General features: G+C 38.0%; 1 protein-coding gene across 2 annotated transcripts in view; it reads left to right on the plus strand.

The window, feature by feature from the left end:
* Positions 1 to 1549: 1549 nt before the first annotated feature.
* The window catches only part of LOC113054699 (zinc finger MIZ domain-containing protein 2-like), a 41104-nt gene continuing 22375 nt past the window's right edge, over positions 1550 to 20278 (plus strand). For both annotated transcript variants that reach the window (XM_026220418.1, XM_026220417.1), the window contains exon 1: positions 1550 to 2133. The gene's annotated coding sequence lies outside the window, so the exon portion shown is untranslated. The remainder of the gene's footprint in view (positions 2134 to 20278) is intronic.

Raw genomic sequence — 20278 nt, forward strand, 5'->3', positions numbered from 1 at the left:
AAATTTTCTGAATCCACCAGGTGTGAAATGGCAGTGGCTCGTCAGTGAAATAATACCATTAACACAGGCTGCCTGCCAAATGCTTCCTGGTTGAACATTTATATAACACAGCAACAGTGCGCCATTTTGGCTCAAGTGTATTCCACCCTCCCTAAAAATTCCTTTTATTAACATTACAGTATGATCCTCCAGAGCCACAATGGCAGCCATTCTCATATTTACAGGGTCTATCATAACCGGAATGCGTTTTTTTTTTTTTTTTTTTTTTTTACTAATTAAGTCAAATAAGTTCTTGTTTTAAATCACTACACTATTCTTTTGAAATATATTGGAAAAAGGCGAGAAAATGATCACAGTTATTTGTAATTGATTAAATAAAGTTGCAATAAAATAAATGCTAAATATTAGAATTTTTTTAAAATCTGTGAAAGTAGGCCTACTTAAATTAAAACTGACACAGAAATAAGGAAATCTTAATAGAAATATTATATATATATATATATATATAATATATATAATATATATATTATATATATATATATATATATATATCTAATGAATGATTTTAAAATCATGTTGCAAATACTATAATAGTATATAAATACTAACATCTAGAATGATTTAAAGGAAATAATAGTCGTTCCAATATTTCAAGGTGAAAGGTAAAATTTGCTATTACATGTGATACATTTGTATTATAGATTAAAGTGTCCTTAATTGAAGAAGCCCCCATTTAATTAATCATCGATCGCAGAACAATCGTCACCCTCCAGTCTCGTGTCTTATTTGATTGCTCGACGCCTCCATTAATCGAGTCTAGCGTTCGAGGGGAAGTCAGTCAGCTGGGGAGGGCGATGAGCGGGTGAGTAACAAAAAAGAGAGAGAGAGAAAGAAGAAATGGCAGTGGCTCGTCAGTGAAATAATACCATTAACACAGGCTGCCTGCCAAATGCTTCCTGGTTGAACATTTATATAACACAGCAACAGTGCGCCATTTTGGCTCAAGTGTATTCCACCCTCCCTAAAAATTCCTTTTATTAACATTACAGTATGATCCTCCAGAGCCACAATGGCAGCCATTCTCATATTTACAGGGTCTATCATAACCGGAATGCGTTTTTTTTTTTTTTTTTTTTTTTTACTAATTAAGTCAAATAAGTTCTTGTTTTAAATCACTACACTATTCTTTTGAAATATATTGGAAAAAGGCGAGAAAATGATCACAGTTATTTGTAATTGATTTAAATAAAGTTGCAATATATATATATATCTAATGAATGATAAAATCATGTTGCAAATACTATAATAGTATATAAATACTTAACATCTAGAATGATTTTAAAGGAAATTAATAGTCGTTCCAATATTTCAAGGTGAAAGGTAAAATTTGCTATTACATGTGATACATTTGTATTATAGATTAAAGTGTCCTTAATGAAGAAGCCCCCAATTTAATTAATCATCGATCGCAGAACAATCGTCACCCTCCAGTCTCGTGTCTTATTGATTGCTCGACGCTCCATTAATCGAGTCTAGCGTTCGAGGGAAGTCAGTCAGCTGGGAGGGCGATGAGCGGGTGAGTAACAAAAAGAGAGAGAGAGAAAGAAAGAAAGAACGAACGAAAGAAATCAAGCAAGAAAGAGAAGAACTGCCTCTCCTTCTTCCGACAGAGCACCTCCATCCCCATGATCTCATGAATAAATTATAGCGACTCATTGTGCAATAGAGGGAGGAATGCAGTCGAGCAGACTCGCGCGCGCAGAAGCAGCACGAGAGCAGCCGCGACTCTTTGGATTTACACAAAAACATTTGGTTAAAACACACGAATGCTAGGAGACAGAAAGCTTAGGGCGTTTTATTCCACAACACGCGGATCATATACATAGAAATCCGAAACATTCGCCAATAATATGTTCGAGTTTTAACGGTTTTAACGTCACTCGCACGGCTTCCGATTTCTGAGGTAACCGTAGATACCCGAGAAAAGAGAAGCGGCTACGTTTTTATCCATTTTAAACCAAGTGAGGATCAAAATAGATCCTCATCTTTTGTTTTTGAACGTTTCGAGGGGATTTTCTTCCAAGGAAAGAAGAATCCAGCCAACAGATCAACCTCGGGCAGCCGGAGTGGAAGGTGAGGACAAATCATTAGAGCTATCTTTCATTTTACTACCTTTTCCTGTGCTATGTTTAGATTATTTTTGTACGTGCACGTGTGTAGCGATTTTCAGTGTGATCCGAGACTCAAAGGCTTATTTCTCACTCACGCTTCGTGATTTGAATGGCCCTGTGTAACATTAGTCGTTTCCTGCTTTTCTTTGCGTTTAACTTCTTTATTCCAGCTGTCAGATTAGTAATAATCTGTCATAAATGTGTGGTGCCCTCAAATGATTCAATATAGGAAGGATGAACCAATGCAAACGAGCTTATACAGTTGAAAAGCCTCCTGCTAAAGCATGAATTGAAATTGAAAATCAGTCAGTCTTTATTTATTTTTTTCTTTTCACACACATTCTTTAGACTATAAATCGACTCAATCATGGGTTCTTCAATTGCTTTTGGCTTCTGCATGCGTTTATTCTCATGCTATGTGGTTATTGATTAAAGTATGTGTGGGAATCAGCTAGACAGTGAATCTCAGTTTGAGCTAGTGCATTCAGTTTTTCCTCAATGCAAACGGGTTTGAATGTGGTCTGATCTGGTGAGTGCAATGTGTGGCATTATAAAGTAGGCTATACAGCTGTTATTAGATCAAGCGGGATGCTGTTAAGTGAATTTGACAGATAAATCCATTTGAGACACCTGTGTTGCATAGTTGCCAGTCACAGCGATCATTGTGGCTCTTTGGTTTGTTTTGAATACTCTGAATTTTGTCACCAGATCTGCTTCAAGAGGTGTTTTTAAACATGTTAGTATCTCTCTGTGTGTGTGTGTGTGTGTGTGTGTGTGAAACACCTGCTTGTTTCCCTTGTTTGAGCTGTCTTCTTAGGGATCTAATATGCTGAAACCGAGTTACTCCACATACACCAGGCAGCATTGGAAGGGTTTTTTGCCTGTCGAATCACAATACATTTTGCATTAGCATCATGATAGAGTGCTCCACCCTGATGCTTTACATATTGGCAGCACACCTACAGGCAGGTTGGTGTAGCGGGAGGCGTTTTAGGCCGGTAACTACACAGCAGGTGAGATGGACAGATGGTGAAGGTGGTGCACAGAACCTCAGCACTACATGCTGTGTGTTTGCGGGTCACTGACCAGGTAGGCGACAAATGCTGTGCCACCTGTCTCTAGGGGTCAAATGATGGCCACAGACATCCCTCTGCTGATTCTCTATTTTTTAGGCCCTAATTTGCATGCATCGTGTCATTCTAAGACACTGTCGGAGATAGATCACTTAATTATGATAAGAACCCAAGCCATCTGCTATTCTGGACAAACAGCATCGGGCGTTCTTTTGATTTTAAAAATAAATGATGACATAATTTCTTATCGTCATGAATATTTAACTCTCACTGTTGCATTGTCTTCATATGTGCTCTGTGTCGAGGAAATGTTTACTAAAAGCACTGCTTGTCGTGAGGAGTTAGTCAGTAATTGATGGCAGTGTCAAGTAAAGCTACGGTCCTAAAGGCTTTGTGTCGCCTCTCTCCGGGGATACAGGCCTAAGCTTAATATTATTAAATGTGCTCTTAGCTTGTGCGGTGCTTCTGTGGTACTATTAGGTAATGTTTGCATACAACAGCATACAGAGTTTGCAGCTTAAAAGGTTCATGGTTTAACATTTGAAAATTAAGATAAGACGACAGCCATAAATATTAGTACTGTACATATACAGTTTTATTGTAAAATAATTATTTCTATTGTAGTCAGAATTTTACAGTGAATTTACGATAGTCATAGATTGCTATTACTGTTTACTTATTACTATTACTTCTAATAAAAGATTTTATGAATACAAAAAATGAATACTTTAATGTTTTAATTAGTAGTAGTAATAATAATAATAATAATAATAATAGTAATAGTAATAATAATTATTATTATTACAAAATAAAAAATATTTATTTGTGTTATACAATCAGAACAATTTTGGAAATAATTGGAAATAAGTAAATTCTAATTTATAGTTTTACTATTAAATTATCATATTTTTTTATTCTTGTTTTTTTGTTATTGTAATTTTAAAGTGAAATATCAGTAGTCATGTTTCCTATTTATTATTTTAATGATTACTAAAATATTAAAGAAAATATATATTTTTTAGTCATATTGACAATTGACAATTTTGGGAATAATAAGGACAAACATTAGTATTGTAAATTTACAGTTTTACTGTAAAATAATTATATTGTTTTTATTCTCAACTTTTGAATATGTATTTATATTACAATAATACTCTTTCTCATTAACTTTTTTTATTTAGTAGTAATAATAATAAATAAATTAAAACAGATATTGGTAGTCATTTTATGTTCGTATCAGAACTATCGATCTATCTAAACAATGGATGTTCAAATTTTCAAATCTGTTAAACTTTTTGTGTGGTTTTATTTAAGACTTAAAATTGGAGTGTACTGTATACAGTAAAGTATATTTTGAACATACCTGCAGTTCTTCATTTTTTATACCATTTCCTGTGACATTTTCAAACTGACAGTCGTGACTCACATCAGTCTTTTTATCTGACTTTAATTGACTTAAATGAAAATTTGCCTTTGTTTTGTTCACCTTCAAAGCATCCTAGGTATATGTGACTTTATTCTTTCAGATGAATTCAATCTGAGTTATATTAAAAATTGTTCTGGTCCCTCTAAGCCTTTGAATGGGGGTAAGTGGTCAACAGTTCAGACAATGTGACATAAAGTGTGTGCACCAGTGATCAAACGTTTCCCACATGGCTACATGTTCCTGTTTTTTTGCCAATTTTGTAAGATAAATATCCTTATTTCAAACATTATAAACACTTTTTCTCACCTCTGCTTACTGTCTTACACGTAAACTGTTCCCTTTAATGATAAGTATCTTCCATGCACATGTCTCAGGTGAAACTGTAAGCCACTCCATGCCATGTCTTTGAAGACAGGAGCTGTGTTTTAAAATAGAGTCATTGCACTGGGAAACCTATCACTTTATTTTTTAACCTTGGTTTGTGCAAACACTGTGCTTGACCTTGGCTCAGAGTGAGAGTGTGAAGACAGCAGTTTTGTAGGGGATGTGTCAACAGAGGCCCTTCTGTACGAACGAAAGGATGAGCAGGTAATTCAATCCAGACCTCACACAATGATGAATAAAAGCCCGTCCAGGAAGAGTGATTCCTTCACATGTAAATCCCTTCATGTTATTTGAGCCTGTTTATTTAGAATTTTTAAGTTGAGCTATGTTCATAATGATTCAATCTCATGCAATTTTTTGCAGTATACATACTGTGTACATTTTCTCTATCTGCTTTGTTACAGGAAATGCTAATGCATATGCTAAAATGTATACATCTAGAGCACATTGCATGAGACTGTATCCCACAATGCAACTTGAGTCAGGTGTGGTACTGCATGATTGATCAAAATAAAACAAAAATTGCATTATGGCTCAGTGTGATTATCAGATAGCAGAGTAAAACCCTTCTTTTATTTGTGTATACCTCCTGATCTGGTGTTTTCAGTGTTTTAGAGCAAAACTTTTGCTTTTTGGACGCAACATGCTTCTTCCCATACTTGTAATGAGAAGTGCTTATAAAGCGTCTTTTGTCTATAATAAAGATTTAAAGGCCACAATAAAAAACTAATGTTTTAATGAAGAAAATTAAATATTTGTGTTATTGTACTGTAAAGCATGCTATTAGTTTTCTTAAATATATTTTTAAAACAATAAATATTTTACTATTAAATGCGGTTTATTTTATTTGTTTGTTATTATTAATACATAAAATAATTATACTACACTATAGTCATATTGATAATCTAAAATGGTTTTTATATTTTGCACACAAAAAAAAATAATCACAAATTTTTTTCTCGACTTTAGAGGAACATTTAGTCACAATTTTTGCTCCTCAGGCAAGTTTTTATTCAAAATTGGGTTAAAAAATACATGTTTTTTTTTTTTTTCTTGTTGTTAACTGGTTGCCACTTGCTGAGTTAAATGTATTACTTAACCTTACTACTAGGGTTATACTGTTGAAATGTAAACGGATGCAATGCACAGTATGCTGGTATTACATGTCAATTTTAGTCTTAGAAATTCAGTAAAAAATTTAAAATTTTTTGTCTTGGAGGTGGTTAGTAAGGTTGAACATTTAGTTCTTGCAAAGTGAGAGTAATGCTCTAGATCGCAGAAATAAAAGAGAACACAGACAGATTTCAGCCATGCCCTCTCGTTTCTGTCTGCCTCACTGTTTCAGTACTCTGGGGGACTTTCTTTTTATATCTGCGGAGTGAGCAACGTATGCAGTGTTGAAATCAACTTCTCTGCTGCACGTATGGATCTAGCCAGGCTATATTTAGTGCGCTAAAGCATAGCTTCAAAAAGCCCATCCATTACATCAGTTTTCTCTCTTGAGTTCTGTGTTCTGTGGTTATCAACTGTGGCGGATTAAATGTCTGAGCGGTCCGAGAAACCGTATGAAGCATGGACCCCCACGGTCTGCCTGAGAAGAGATGTGGTTAAAGGGTTTAATGGGATCACATAACGGCCGAGTAAAGGGGGCTGCTTTGTGATTAAACATTAAGATGTTCAGGTACGGATCAATGCAATCGATGTTCAAGCCGCTTTGTGTCCGTTTTCCCTCCATGGTGATGTCAATGGCTTACCGCTACAAGACGCAAATATACGCTCTCTGTTGTTGAAATAGAGGAAAACCCACATCAAATGCATTGAATGACTCTAAAACGAGTTTTCATATTGCTAACATGTGGAATACGATGGAGACGTGCATCAGGAAGGAGATCTTGCATTAACACCACTCAGACGTTGCTCGAGCTGTGTGATAACAGGCGTGTGGCGGCATTAGAGAACAGCCTGAAGATCATCGGATAGGTCTGGCTGTAATCCGCCTGCGTCCTGCATGCTGTTTTACCCCTGCAGTCTGTGAATTAGAGGACAGGCGCAGAGAGACGAGTAACATCTTATTGTCTAGCTGTGTGCATGCAAGCACTGCTTTATTAACCACACATACCTCTGCAGGATAAAAGCCTGAGGGCAGAGGTTATAAACCTGGATATCTGCTTTCGTTTTTCTTCCCCCTTTTTCACCACACACATTCTCCCGACAGACAAATTAGACGTTTTGGAAATTGCTGAAGTCAGATTGCAGGCTGCTGGACAGGGTTTGCCAAAAGTGTCTAGACTTGTGGCCGTCCATGGGTGATTTGCAATCACCGAGATCCAGACCGCATCACTTTGTTGACTTGACTTTGTTAGGGCCCTATGAACCTTTTTCCTAAATTTATTATAAATTAAAATTAAATTAAATGTATGCATTTAGCAGACGCTTTTATCCAAATCGACTTACAATGCATTCAGGCTATCGATTGTTTTGATGTTTCTGGATTCCTCAATCTGGACTGTGTTTAATTAATAAATGTAGACATTTACATTTAAATAGTAAAAAATATTCCGTTTAATTAATTCAATTAATTTTAAAAATAACATAATTTATTAAAAGTTTAACAATGTTTGACATTTTTAGGGGCCCTACGAAAACGATTTTATTTTTATAAATGTTTTATTTTTATAAATGTTTTATTTTTCCAAAATTCTGTTTTCCATTGTTTCTTTCTTAATTCCATTTTAAAAGCTTAATTAAATTTTAGTGATTGAAATGTTTGTCTATTGCTAATTAAAAAAAAAATGTATTGTAAAGTTTTTAATAAGTTGAGTTCCGTAAAAAAAAAATTCTTATACTTTATTAAAATTTAACATTTTTATAATTTATTCACATTTTTTCAATGCCCAATGAAATGTTTTTATTCATTCATTCAGAAATTCTGGGTTGTCTGTATTAAATAAAATAATTGCAGAAATAAAAGGATTCCACTGTTTCGTACCTCACTAATGTCGAATGGTCGCGAGCTCCTCATCCAAGAGCAAAGCTTCTCCTTTAAAAGCCTTTTTGAAAATGGAAGCACATCTCACAGGATTAAAGGAGGACAGATGATTCCACATCCTGTAATTTCAAAGACTTGGGTGTGAGTAGTAAATTCCACTTCTAGAGGTATATAGGGGGTGGACATGAATGCCAGAGATGGACAAGCGCACCGTCAGAGTTGGGGGTGGACACAGAGCACTCCACGATGGGGGCAGGTAGCTCTTTCCCTTTCATAGCAGCTGCCGTTTGCTCTGCAAATTGATGTTCTTCACTCGCCCCGTATGTTGGGATACCTAGGAATAGCTTTGATCCCTTTGGGGCAGTGGGGCTTTTTTTTTCTTTTTCGACCACTCATGCAAATTGTTCCTGTAGGGACTGTGGCCTGAGGACTGTTTCTTCGGCTGTACGGCAGAGAAAGGTAAAATCACTTTTTCCTCGGATATCAATGTGCAAGGGTCGCAGGGGTCACCCTGGAGTACCTTTCCACCAGCTGCTAGGAATCCTGGGAATGTCAGTTATAGGGGTGCTCATTTAGACAACAAGCAGCTAATGGTTTCTCTCTCAGTTTTTTGGCCAATCATGTGATCCAAGCACACAATTAGGTATCTGTGGTTATCCGCAAGTCCATATCCTACGCCCTGCCAGATTGTGTGAAGACTTCTGTAAAAAGTGATAATGATTCATATTAATGCATTGTGAGAGTTGTTTTACTTCATTTGTGTCTAGTTTTTGTGAGTCATTATGAAAAATTGTTAAAGAATCATTCTGGTTTCAAGGTTAATGTCAATTTTGGCATGTTTTTCAAAAAATTTGGACTTCTCTAAATTCTTTAAAAAATAAAAAAAATAAAAAAAAATAAATATATATATATGAGCGCAATTTATATATATATATAAATAATCTTTAAGAAGGGATACATTTTACATTAAAAAAGGTTGTATGGCATTTAGTGTTATTTTAGTCTTATTCATGTTATTATGTTTCTTTTATTATAATTGTCATTATTATTTTAGTATTTCAATTTAGCTTTTTTATGTCAGTTTTAGTAATTTTAGTTCTTGTAAAATTATATTAAAGAATTATATACAATTATATATATAATTTATTTTTTTACCTTCATTTCAAATAACGAAAATGATTTTTAATAGTTATAGGTACCAATAACAACAGTTATGGTGTTGCATTGGGCTGCTGTTTACATATTTAGTATTATAACATTTATGGTTTGGTCTCATTGTAACCCAGATTTTTTAAAGAAAAGGAGGGCCAAGTGGAATTCAATTTTATATTAATCAACATTATGCCATAAATACTGACAGTTGAGCTTGCATTAGACACTTTTATTTGCTCCAGTCCACTAGTTTGTGAAAAGGTGTGAGGCTTCAATTTTCACCTCTTATTTTTAGTTGACTGTGGTGACATCTGTTACAGATAAGGAGGATTAGATGCTGTGTTCAATGTCTTGTAATACACACTCTCAAATACACTACTGTATTGGCGTTTGGCCACCTGAGAAAAGGCTTAGACACACTATGACAGTTCAAACACCAGGCAGCAAAGTATCTCTCTCTCTCTCTCTCTCTCTCTCTCTCTCTCTCTAACTTCTTTTATCCTTCCTTCAGGCACAGACGTCCCCTCACAAAAAGAAACATATTTGTATTGACGGCTCTGAATGTTTCTAATCTTGTGCGTGTCTGCCAGAGGTACGCAGTGAGTATCCGCCTTCTGATAAGTCTCTCTGTCAAGGGAGTTGAGTGCAATCTGAATGGCTTTCTCCGTTTTTTTTTTTTTTTGATCACTCTTAATAAATAACAAGCTAGCGAACCAAAAAGATAGAGAAACAGTAGTTCAAAGAGTTTGTTCACCTAAAAGTGTGAATTTGTTGCTCAAAAATTGACTTACATTCTTCAGTGTAACCCAAAAGGATGGTTTGAAAAATGTCTAGGTGTTTTTTTTTTTGTACATACAGTGATAGTAAGTGGGATCCAGTTTTGTTTTTGAACATTGACTTTTATTATATGGAAAAAAAACTTCTGCCGTGTTTCGCAGAAGAAATTATTTAACAGATTTGGAGCAACATAAGGGTGAATATTTGTTTTTGGTGAACTGTCCCTTTTTTTCAACATTGGTATTGGTACCATACCGTAAATTAAATCTATGGTTGAATAAATTAATATAATTTGGAGCTAAAACATGATCTTTCATTCTTAAAACGAGCTGCCCGAAACTGATAACACCAGAATCAGATCAGAATGGGTTGTGCGTCACTTGGGCTCATGCAGGAAAACTGGACGTGTTGTCAAAATGATACTTTCCTGCATTCTCATCTGCAATGGCAGCCACTGTCTAATCTTCCCATCAGCCCTCACCAGGCTCTGACGCAGGTCCTCTGCCGGTCTGCCCTGCCACAAGGCAACTCCCCAAACAAGCTCGTTTCCATCTAATCTGCCCACCAGAGAGAAGCGCTCTGTCATCATTCACACCCTCCATATGGTGCAGCTCCCCATGTGAGGATGGCAAGGTGCAATTAATCATTATAAGGACAAAAAGAGGGCAAGGGGGGTTGGTGAGAACCCTAGCACATGAAACACACAATATTGTTGGCCATACACCATAATTTGACAAGATTATTCAGGGGACTGTTTGCAGAGTTGTAAAACATACATGACATGTGAAAATAATAATATAATATATACTATAAATGATCAAAACAATATATATATATATATATATATATATATATATATTTATAAAAAATATATATTTACATTTATAAATATGTGTGTGTGTGTTAATATTAATAAGGACATTTTAAATAAATATATTTTTATATTACTTTCAATGTTTAAATATTTTATTTATTACTTTAACCAGGTTTTTTTATGTTTTAAATCTATAACATAGATTTAAAGCTTATAATCATAATTAATTGTGATGTTGTTTTTGACACCCTGGCTTCTTATGTTCTTCAGTTGGTAATTTGCAGAGTAGTGTGCCGCAGCTTTTGAGTCTGATTTGAATTACAGGCAAATCAATCTGCGACAACATGAAATTCTGCTTTTGGCTGAACCATGAGTACACACATCGCTCCTCACAACCCTTCCTTACAAGGCTGGTTTTCTGCAGTAATGAGCCATTCCTCTGGTTCCTCCTCAGGCTGTGGCAGCGGCGATGGTGTTGTCTGGTTAGTGTGGAGTGGACACAACCAAGCAAGGTCACTCGGGCTAATGGATTCTCTGTTCTCAGTGACAGGGACACCGTGGGCTCTGATAGATGCCTCATTAGCCCTGCGTCTCTATCCTGCCTCTCCGCTCGCCTTCTGTCAGTAAACAAAGTTGATGGTGAAGTAAAAGAATCTGATTGTTGAGATGAGAAATTTGTTGTGCAACCAACTGGCGACTCGTTTACAGCAACAGACATTGTTTCCATGCTTTAGCTCAATATTTTACTGATTGGTATTGACTGAAATAACATGTTTGTTCTTGCTTCTTGTTAGTGAAAGGGATAGTTCACCCAAAAATGAAAATTACCCCATTATTTACTCACCCTCAAGCCATCCTAGGTGTATATGACATTCTTCTTTCAGGCGAATACAATGGAAGTTAAATTAAATAATGTCCAGGGTAATCCATGCTTTATAATGGGAGTGGATGCAAGCCCAAATTTTGAAGTCCAGGAAATTTTACCCATCCATTATAGTCCAGAAGGCCTTCTGAAGTGAAACGATGCATTTGTGTAAGAAAAATATCCATATTTACAACTTTATAAATCTCTAAATGTCATACACGTGTTCATGAGAGAGTGGCGTCCACCAGATGATGTAGGCTTAGCAAGGTTTATTTATTATATATTACATTATATTTATATGCACTTTAATATATTTTTAACGTTACACCTTATAGAAAATGTAACAAAGCAAAGAAAAAATGTCTTCACATTTATTATACTACATAGGATTATACATCACTAGTTGTCCGCGACCAACAATGTTGATCTGCCGTGGTAAGAGTCCTTGTGGAGATTGAAAGGCTACCATCTTTCTCCCATTATAAAGCCTGGTCATTATTTAATGTTACTCCGATTGTGTTCGTTTGAAAAAAGAATGCCATAATCACCCAGGATGGCTTGAGGGTGAGAAAAGCATGGGGTAATTTTTTATTTTTGGGCGAACTATCACTTGAAATGCACCCTTGTCAAGACTTTGTTATATCGATAATTGCAGTCCAAGTCATGGGTTCCTTGTGTTTTCCCGAGCCACTTTTTCTGAGCAAGCACCTCTGAAAGAAGCTGAAGTGGTCATTAAAAACCGTTTTTAACTTTCTCACCTGAATGAACACGCAAGATGCAGGTTGTGATTCTCTTCAGCAGCACCACCCAGGAAAGGAACCTGTCCTAACTTGCTTTTTCATCATGTGCTCCTAAGGATCCCTAGATAGATTTGTCAAACTAATGCTTTTAACACTGCATTTTCTGGGTGAGGACAAAGGTGACTGGTGTTCAGGCCCCATCTTGCCCTTAGTCCCGGCTGGCAGGATGCCAAGGTGAGAGCAGGGACAGCGACTCCCTCAGGCTGTTGGACCAGAATGGCTAATCCAGCATCACCTCTCCGTCTGCTCGTCACAGACAAAATAAACTGGGTGTCAGGTTTGCCTGACCTTTAACGCCCTGTCTTCATCACAAGCTGACTACTGTATGCTCCGTCCAGCAGTGTCATACCTTAAGCATTTTGACAGTCTGCTGGCTCGTGAGTGTGCCAGAGCTGGTTCCAGATCTGGGCCGAATAAAATCTACTCCATACAAGCTGAATGCGGCTTGAACCTGCTATCCTTGAACCAGTAATCTTTACAGCCAGAGGTCAGGTTTCCGACAGCTGTTTGCATTAGTATCAAACTGTACAGATGCAAGTTGTAAAATATTTATGCTGTGCCTGATAAATGTATAATCTTTTGAGCTGATGGCGGGATAGTGTAAAATGGCCATCACTCAGTTGATCTGGAATCTGTTGGTTTCTATCTGTTGCCTGTGACAGATTTACCCACACAGGTGCGCTCAGCATCCGGCTCCGTTTCTGCCTGAGTGATGGAGAAGCAGTAGCCCTCGGATCTCCCTGGTAGATCTGTTAGGAGAGAGGCTGCAGTGTGTGTGAATGCTTAAGGGGGCGTGCATTAGGGCTACACAATTAATCAAATTTCACAATTATGGATGCCACAATTATGTAATCGTTCAAAGTGGCAATTGATCGTTCAAAGTCCACTTATGTTATTCTGCATGCTTAAAGAGTAACTAAACCAACTTTTAGTTAATGATCTGTAAGAATGGGGATTTATTAGTGCTGTTCATTGATTCGAGTAACTTTTTTGACATTTGCTTATAAAGTGTTTTAATTCTACAATAGATGGTGTAAAAACGTCTGAGTGCCGCCCTCTTCAGGTTGAACGGTTGCTACTGCAGTTGATTTTTCCTGTTGGATGTTTGCGGTGGTACGTGACGTAAGTGGTGTGGCAGATGACGTAAGCACAAGTAATCTTGGTCCGTCAAAATCACTATTGCGAATATTGAAAACGTTCAGGAGTATTTTAGCATCTATTTAGCATAGCATTTATATAGTTAATTAAATTATTTTGTATAGCCTATGTAGTTAATTAGCATAGTTGTTAGTGTAACATTAGTATTGTTAGAAGCATAGTTAGTTTAGCATAGTATTGCATCAGTTAGGAAAGCTTCAAGTTAGCTTAGATTTATTTACAGTGGTCAGGATGGTACGTAGGTGTAGTGTTGCTGGTTGCAACAGACTTGAAAATTAGGCGCCAGTGGTTGCATGCACTTGGCCTGGAAGACCGCGAGTTCCCGCCTAGAGCTGGAGTGTGCAAACTGCATTTTACATGGGATTGCTTTTCCAACGCAATGGAGGTGGAAATGAACTCCTCCACACAGCTGGCGCTGAAAAGTGACACAGTGCCTTACTCGAGACTGGCCCCATTCTCTCTTGCACAACTGCTTCGCTAGCATTGTCGGATGCCGATCACAATGTGGTAGTTAAGACTGCAGTTTGAGCCAGCGGCTTGAATTAATATGGCTCAGGCCCTGGCTCTGTGTCCACAGACACCTCGACATTCTCCATCTCCACTTCAGGTGAAGGTGGAGGAGAAAAGTCATCTACTTCAAATGAATGCTCTGTTGCAAAGCTACTTTCGTCACTATAGTCATTCTCCATTTTAGCGACTCTGACAGCATCTGTCAATTAATCTGTCACCGCGGGTCTCAGGTTCACGCCCCACCTGCTGAGCCCCGCCCTCGGTCCCTCCCCTCTATCTCCGCTGTGCTCTGCCCGCTTTTCAGCATTTTTCAAAAATTGCCAGTGGGTGGAGTCAGTTAACCTTTAAGATGTTTTTTTTCTTTATACATGTTATCTTAAGGGGTTTCTATTGTTTAAGTTTTAGTGTACTATTATAATACCATTCATATTTTTATGCTTTTTATAATTTAAAGAAGAAATTTGACATTTGCGGCTTAATACTTTAGAAAAGCACTAAAGGTTTTTAGTTTGTCAGTCAGTGTAAATTGTGATTAATCCTTAATTAATAATCGCATTTACAATTTCAAGGGAATAATCGACAATTATGATTTTTGTCATAATTGTACAGCCCTAGCGTGCGTGTGTTCGTCAAACTGAAAGGATGAGTCAGTGCAGGGGTGGGACACTGACACACTCTTTACTGACACAGTGTAAAGCCCCAGCAGAGTTGCGACTGACCTGTTCTTCTGACGTCATCTCACCACATACACAAACAGTCCTCCCGCCGGCCTCTTGACCACAACACACCCACAACCTGAGAAAACAGAGGTGTAGCGCTGTCGTCAAACAGACCTCTCTGACTAACGGTTTCTCACATGTTTGTGTTATTCCACGCTAGGCTGCTCAGATGCTCATGTGCTGTAGCTTCCTGTTACAGCAGCAGAATGTTCTTCCAGCCTTCTGAGCAATGATTTCCCCTTCTTCCTCCCATAAGCTGATTAGTGGGTCCGATCATCGTTTAACAAAGTGCGTGTTTATTCTAGCATGTCCGTCAGTGAATACGCAGCATGCACAACACAAATATCAAAGAAATAATAGTTAAACAAGAAAGTAGCCTCAATAATAAAGTTAAATACACTCTTTCTGCAGGACACGAGTGGATGCAGCACTACACGAAATGACAGATCTCTGACAGTAAACTGCCTCGTAATGTTTATGAGGTACTGACACAGAGTTCAAATGTCCTGGGTAGACACTAGAAAACCCTATTGTGATGCGGTGTTGCGTCTGGTTCACTGAAAAAAAGCCTTGTCCATTTGGGAAGGTGTGAGTGCAGTCAGCGGAGGCTTGGGAAGCAGAGCCAGGCAAAAGTATAAATCCAGGGGACGCATTAATTCCTGGTCTCACACGCTCTCTTTGAAATAGGAATGGTTGGCACATTTATTGTTAACATCTTTAATTTATCACCATCTCGTTTGTATTTGGCCAGTTTGGAGAAACTAAGCCTCACCAAACCTGACCAGGCAGGCATCTACAAACACAGGAACTTGAAAACACTCGTACAAACGCGGATGGGTGACATGAATGGAGCTGGCACCAGATCGGCGATGTAGTATTTGGTTTCCCAACAAGGTCCATCGCCCAATACAAAATTAAATTGCTGAATGCATAAACTGTATTCTCTTGCACTCAAACCTGCCAATCTAAAGGAAACACTGTGTATGGCATTTGAGGTAATTTGTAAATTACTATAGACTTAGTCTAAATAAAACAATTTGCAACTATTACTGTTATTACACTTGTATACAAAACAAGTCTGCATAGAGTGCGTGACGTAACGTGCACTACTGCCGGTGGCAGTAGACAACCGCTGTGACACCGTCACAGGCCTATTGGCTAATACTGCCTGACCAACAGTACAGTGACTTTAAATGATGGGATGCATGTTTGTAAATGTATTTGTTTGGAAAGTCATTGTTACTTGTTGTAGGATCACTGTGTGGTGGGCTTTAATGTACATCTGATATCTCTTTATTTTATAAATATAAATATATAATTTATCTTCCTTTTCTTTCTTTTATTGAATATATTTATTATTTTTAATATGCCTATTTAATTATACACATTTATTTAACTATGCATATGTCTAATATCCATTTTTTTAATAATGTAAATGTATCATTTATTTTCATAGAAAAATTTATAAATATATTTTTATTTAAATATCCATATATAATATTCATTTAAAAAAAATATATAAATATGTAATTTGTTTTCTTTATTTATATATCGTTAAAATGCACTTAATTCATATAAACACCATTTTCTTCAGACTTTTTGGTTACAGGGCAGGCGTTATTTTTTCCCATTTCAAGCCACACCTTGTCGTGAATGGACAAAATAAATGAGGAAAAAGACAAATTGCTCAATTAGTCGCAAACGGTTTGGGGTGTGGAAGAGCCTTTTCATCAGATTTTTCTTTCTGGATGCAGGTGTGTTGGTGGTTTGTGGTGTTCAGAATCAGCTTGACAGTGTCGTAGCATGTGCATAGGCTCTGAGCTGTCTTTGTGAAGAGCCTCGTCATGATGAGTCCCATGATTGCAGCTAGTCATCCGCAGGGGAGCTGCTTTATGCAAACGTGTTTGTTGCCATGCATTTGTAGGGCTCATCACGTTCCAATGAATATGATACGCATGAACCTTGCTTGTTTTCAAGACCCTCGTAATGATATCGAGAGGCCAACCACTCATCTTTTGGAAGTATCGCATTATGCGAGGATGTGAAAGCCTGGGAGTCAAAACAATGGCACCTCTGCTATGATCGCAGCAGAAGAACTTTTACTGCCCCATGGATGCCGCACGGCAAGCATCGCTCTGATAATGGAGCAGGGGGGCCGCTGTTGGCCGGCAGAGAGCTGTCCCTATGCAAGTCTCCATCGAGTGGCTCTGTCACCATTCATCAGCCAAACCATCAGTCAGTCAACCTGTTTTTTTTCCTCTACACCAGCAAAAGAGAGAAAGACACTGCTGTGTGCAGAGCGAGTCACGTTGCAGCGGAGAGCGAGCAAGAGAGAGACACACTCACACACACACACACACACAGAGCAGCTGAGCATTGAAGTCAGGCAAGTTTATCAAGCGGAGGCCCTTGAACAAACGAGCCAGCTCTGCTTTTGTAAAGGACAGTCAGAGGTGTAACAAAGTCATTAAAAGAGAATCAATGCAATGTAATGCCATTTGCATTTGCCGTATAGCTCAATTTCAACGAACGTGAACAAGGGAAATGGGTTTTAGAGTAGCTAGGCTTGGACTCCTATAGACCGTTCACTGATGCCCGTGAAGAAATCTGATATCGGCCAAATGAATGTGCTCCATTGTGCACTTCCACTAAACCTTTTCTTGCCTCGCAGAATGGCGATGCATCTTGACGGCTTTGCTAATAAACTAGAAACACTGATGAATTCAGCCGCGTTACAAATTTTTCATAGAAATATAATGGCTGTGCTCGCAAATAAAGAACTACTACATTTCCTTGAGGCATTTCTTGTTGGGACATTGGAGAGCAAATATTTCCACAAAGAATATCTTTCTTAGAGTTTTGAATGGCATTGGGGAAAGTGGGACCGTAGATGAGAAGCAGAAACCGAAGCATTTCCCACCAATTTTGGACCTGAAGAGATGAAAGGGTTTGAGAAGCAAGATCACTGAGGAATGGTAAAAATATAATGGCGGTGGATGTAGTTGAAGAGCTTTTTGAACCTGGGATGGTAGAAAAGGAGCAGAAATGTGTGATAGTTTTATGGTATCGACAAGGATTTGGGAATAAGGGTTTGGGGAAATTGCTGAAGAATGGTACAAATATAATGCTGCACATAGGTAAAGAACTTTACTGATTTCCTCAGGATTCCAGACTAACTATTCTTACTAAGATCACTGTAGCCCCAGACTGAACATTTTTGGGTGCACAAGAAGATGATTTAGGGGCACACTTTTAAATCTGCCCGCAACACAATATATCACATATTTTCCACATTTTACTTAATGCACAAATAAGGGCAACATTTTCGGTCACAGTCCAAATTGAAACGGCCTGTGCTGAGCAGCTCAAATGAGTAATGAGATTTTGTTACGCTTTTATTTTCGTTTGATGTTTCTCGTATGCAACAGAAATGGCGGTGCATGCGGTGGTCACGCCAGTGCTACTTCTCACAATATTTCGTCGCACCGTCAAAAAAAAAGGTCACGAAATGGGAGCATTTGTTCGCAGTCTGGAGCCCTGATGCTTATTAATTGTCTTTCCTAGTCCTTTTCTTTGTGAAATTTTGTTGGTACTTTGTAGCGCAGGTCTTTCCACCAAGAGTATCTTTTTGAGAGTTTTGATTGGCACTGGAGAGTCCAGGACACTCCCAAACTTCCAAGCGGACGGTAGATGCAGAAGCATTTGTCATAGTTTCATGGTGATGAAATGAACCTTGCGGCGACAAGCATTTCCCCCCAAACTTTGGTGTCTGAGTAATGGTGACACGTAGAGACCCACTAAATCTGCTGATTTAAGATGGTGACTGCCTGTTTTGTTCCACCACTACATACTTGCTCTGGCCTGATGCCCTGCCGCTCTTCCAGACACAAACAAATGTCCAAACCGCTCACAGATGTGTTATGAAACATGGATGCTCAACACGTTCCATGCTGGCGATGTCATAGTAGTATCTTTTTGGAATTCTGGCTTGCGTTTAAAGGCACAGTCTACAAAAAATAAGTCACCATGTGCTCAACCTCATGCCATTCCAAACCAGTATGAGTTATTTGGAGTTTATTTTAACAACTGTCTCAGTATTTTTTACTTTTTCTTTTTGATGCAGTGGAAGTCAATCATTTTTTATTCCCCATTGACTTTCTATATATAGACCAAAACTTTTTAAGCTTCATTTATTCCATTTTATTTTCTTAGTTAATCCATTTTTAAATCATTAAATATTTTTTTCATAATATACTCACTTTATTGGGCTGGAAATCAGCTGTCTTTGACTTTAAAACAAATCCTTAAAGTACTAGAACTGACTCCGAATAATTGGATGCTGACATGCTGCTGAGTGTTCACACACTTTCCGAATCTCTTGCATCTGGCTTTGCTCTCATAGGTGTATACCAGGTGCAAAAACCGGTTGTTCTTCACTTTCTGTTTGCTGCTAATGAATTTATTCAAAGGGAGGTGGCAGACCGGATTGTACACGCTCACACTCTTCAAGTCCTGTGTGTTTGTTTGAGAAATTCAAACAGCACCAAACACGGGCCTGGACACTGAACAAACAAAGCTGACCTACAAGGTGGCATGCACTACATACAGACAGCAGTGTGGTCGCTCTCCTGAAAACAACTCATCTTTATCTATCTATCTACCTACACTGGGATTCAAGTTACGTTTGCATATTTTTTTTCTTTGCTGCATGCCGTACTTGCATCACACAATCTGCCGAGGCCATAAAGGCAAAGCGAGATAGTAGGGAATGAGGTAGGTATGAGTTTAACTGGGAACATTTGTTTTTTTTATCTCACTGCAAATAATCAAATGTGCAGTTTCATCACTGTTATGCACATTACATTTTAGTGGATGGGTGGTGGATGTTTGAGGGTGACCTTTGAATGCATCGTCAATTTATCTACTTTAAACTGACCCAGCACTCCAACTTCAGCTAGCGAGTCACAACACTTAACCGCGTGTTTTAACATGCTTTTTGCTGCAGTAATACAGAATTGGCACCCTCAAATATTCATGCGTTGATGCATTTATTGCGCCACACTGGTAGACAACTTATATTATTTTGGATTTAAGTAAATCGCTGGGCTGTTTGTTTCCTGATCTCTCAGGTAAGAGATATGATCAGTGTTCTTCACAGCTCACTGTCTGTGGGCGTATATGTAATGCGGCATCCCGTTTTCCCTTAGTTTTCTTGCTCTCTGTGATATGCGTGTCTTTTTACATCCACAATGATCTTTATTGTACTCTGTTCTTGCTTACAGTTTCAACCCCGCATTCTTTGCTGCAGCTCCGTTGCTGGTGTTGAGACACTTTTAGCCAGAGAGCAGTGAGTGTGTGTGTGTGTGTGTGTTTGTGTGCACATGTGTGGAGGAATGCGTTATCAGGCCCAGCCTTCCTGTGGTTCCTAATCCTCCATCCC

Source organism: Carassius auratus, chromosome 35, assembly GCF_003368295.1.
Source record: "Carassius auratus strain Wakin chromosome 35, ASM336829v1, whole genome shotgun sequence".
Classification (NCBI taxonomy): Eukaryota; Metazoa; Chordata; class Actinopteri; order Cypriniformes; family Cyprinidae; genus Carassius; species Carassius auratus.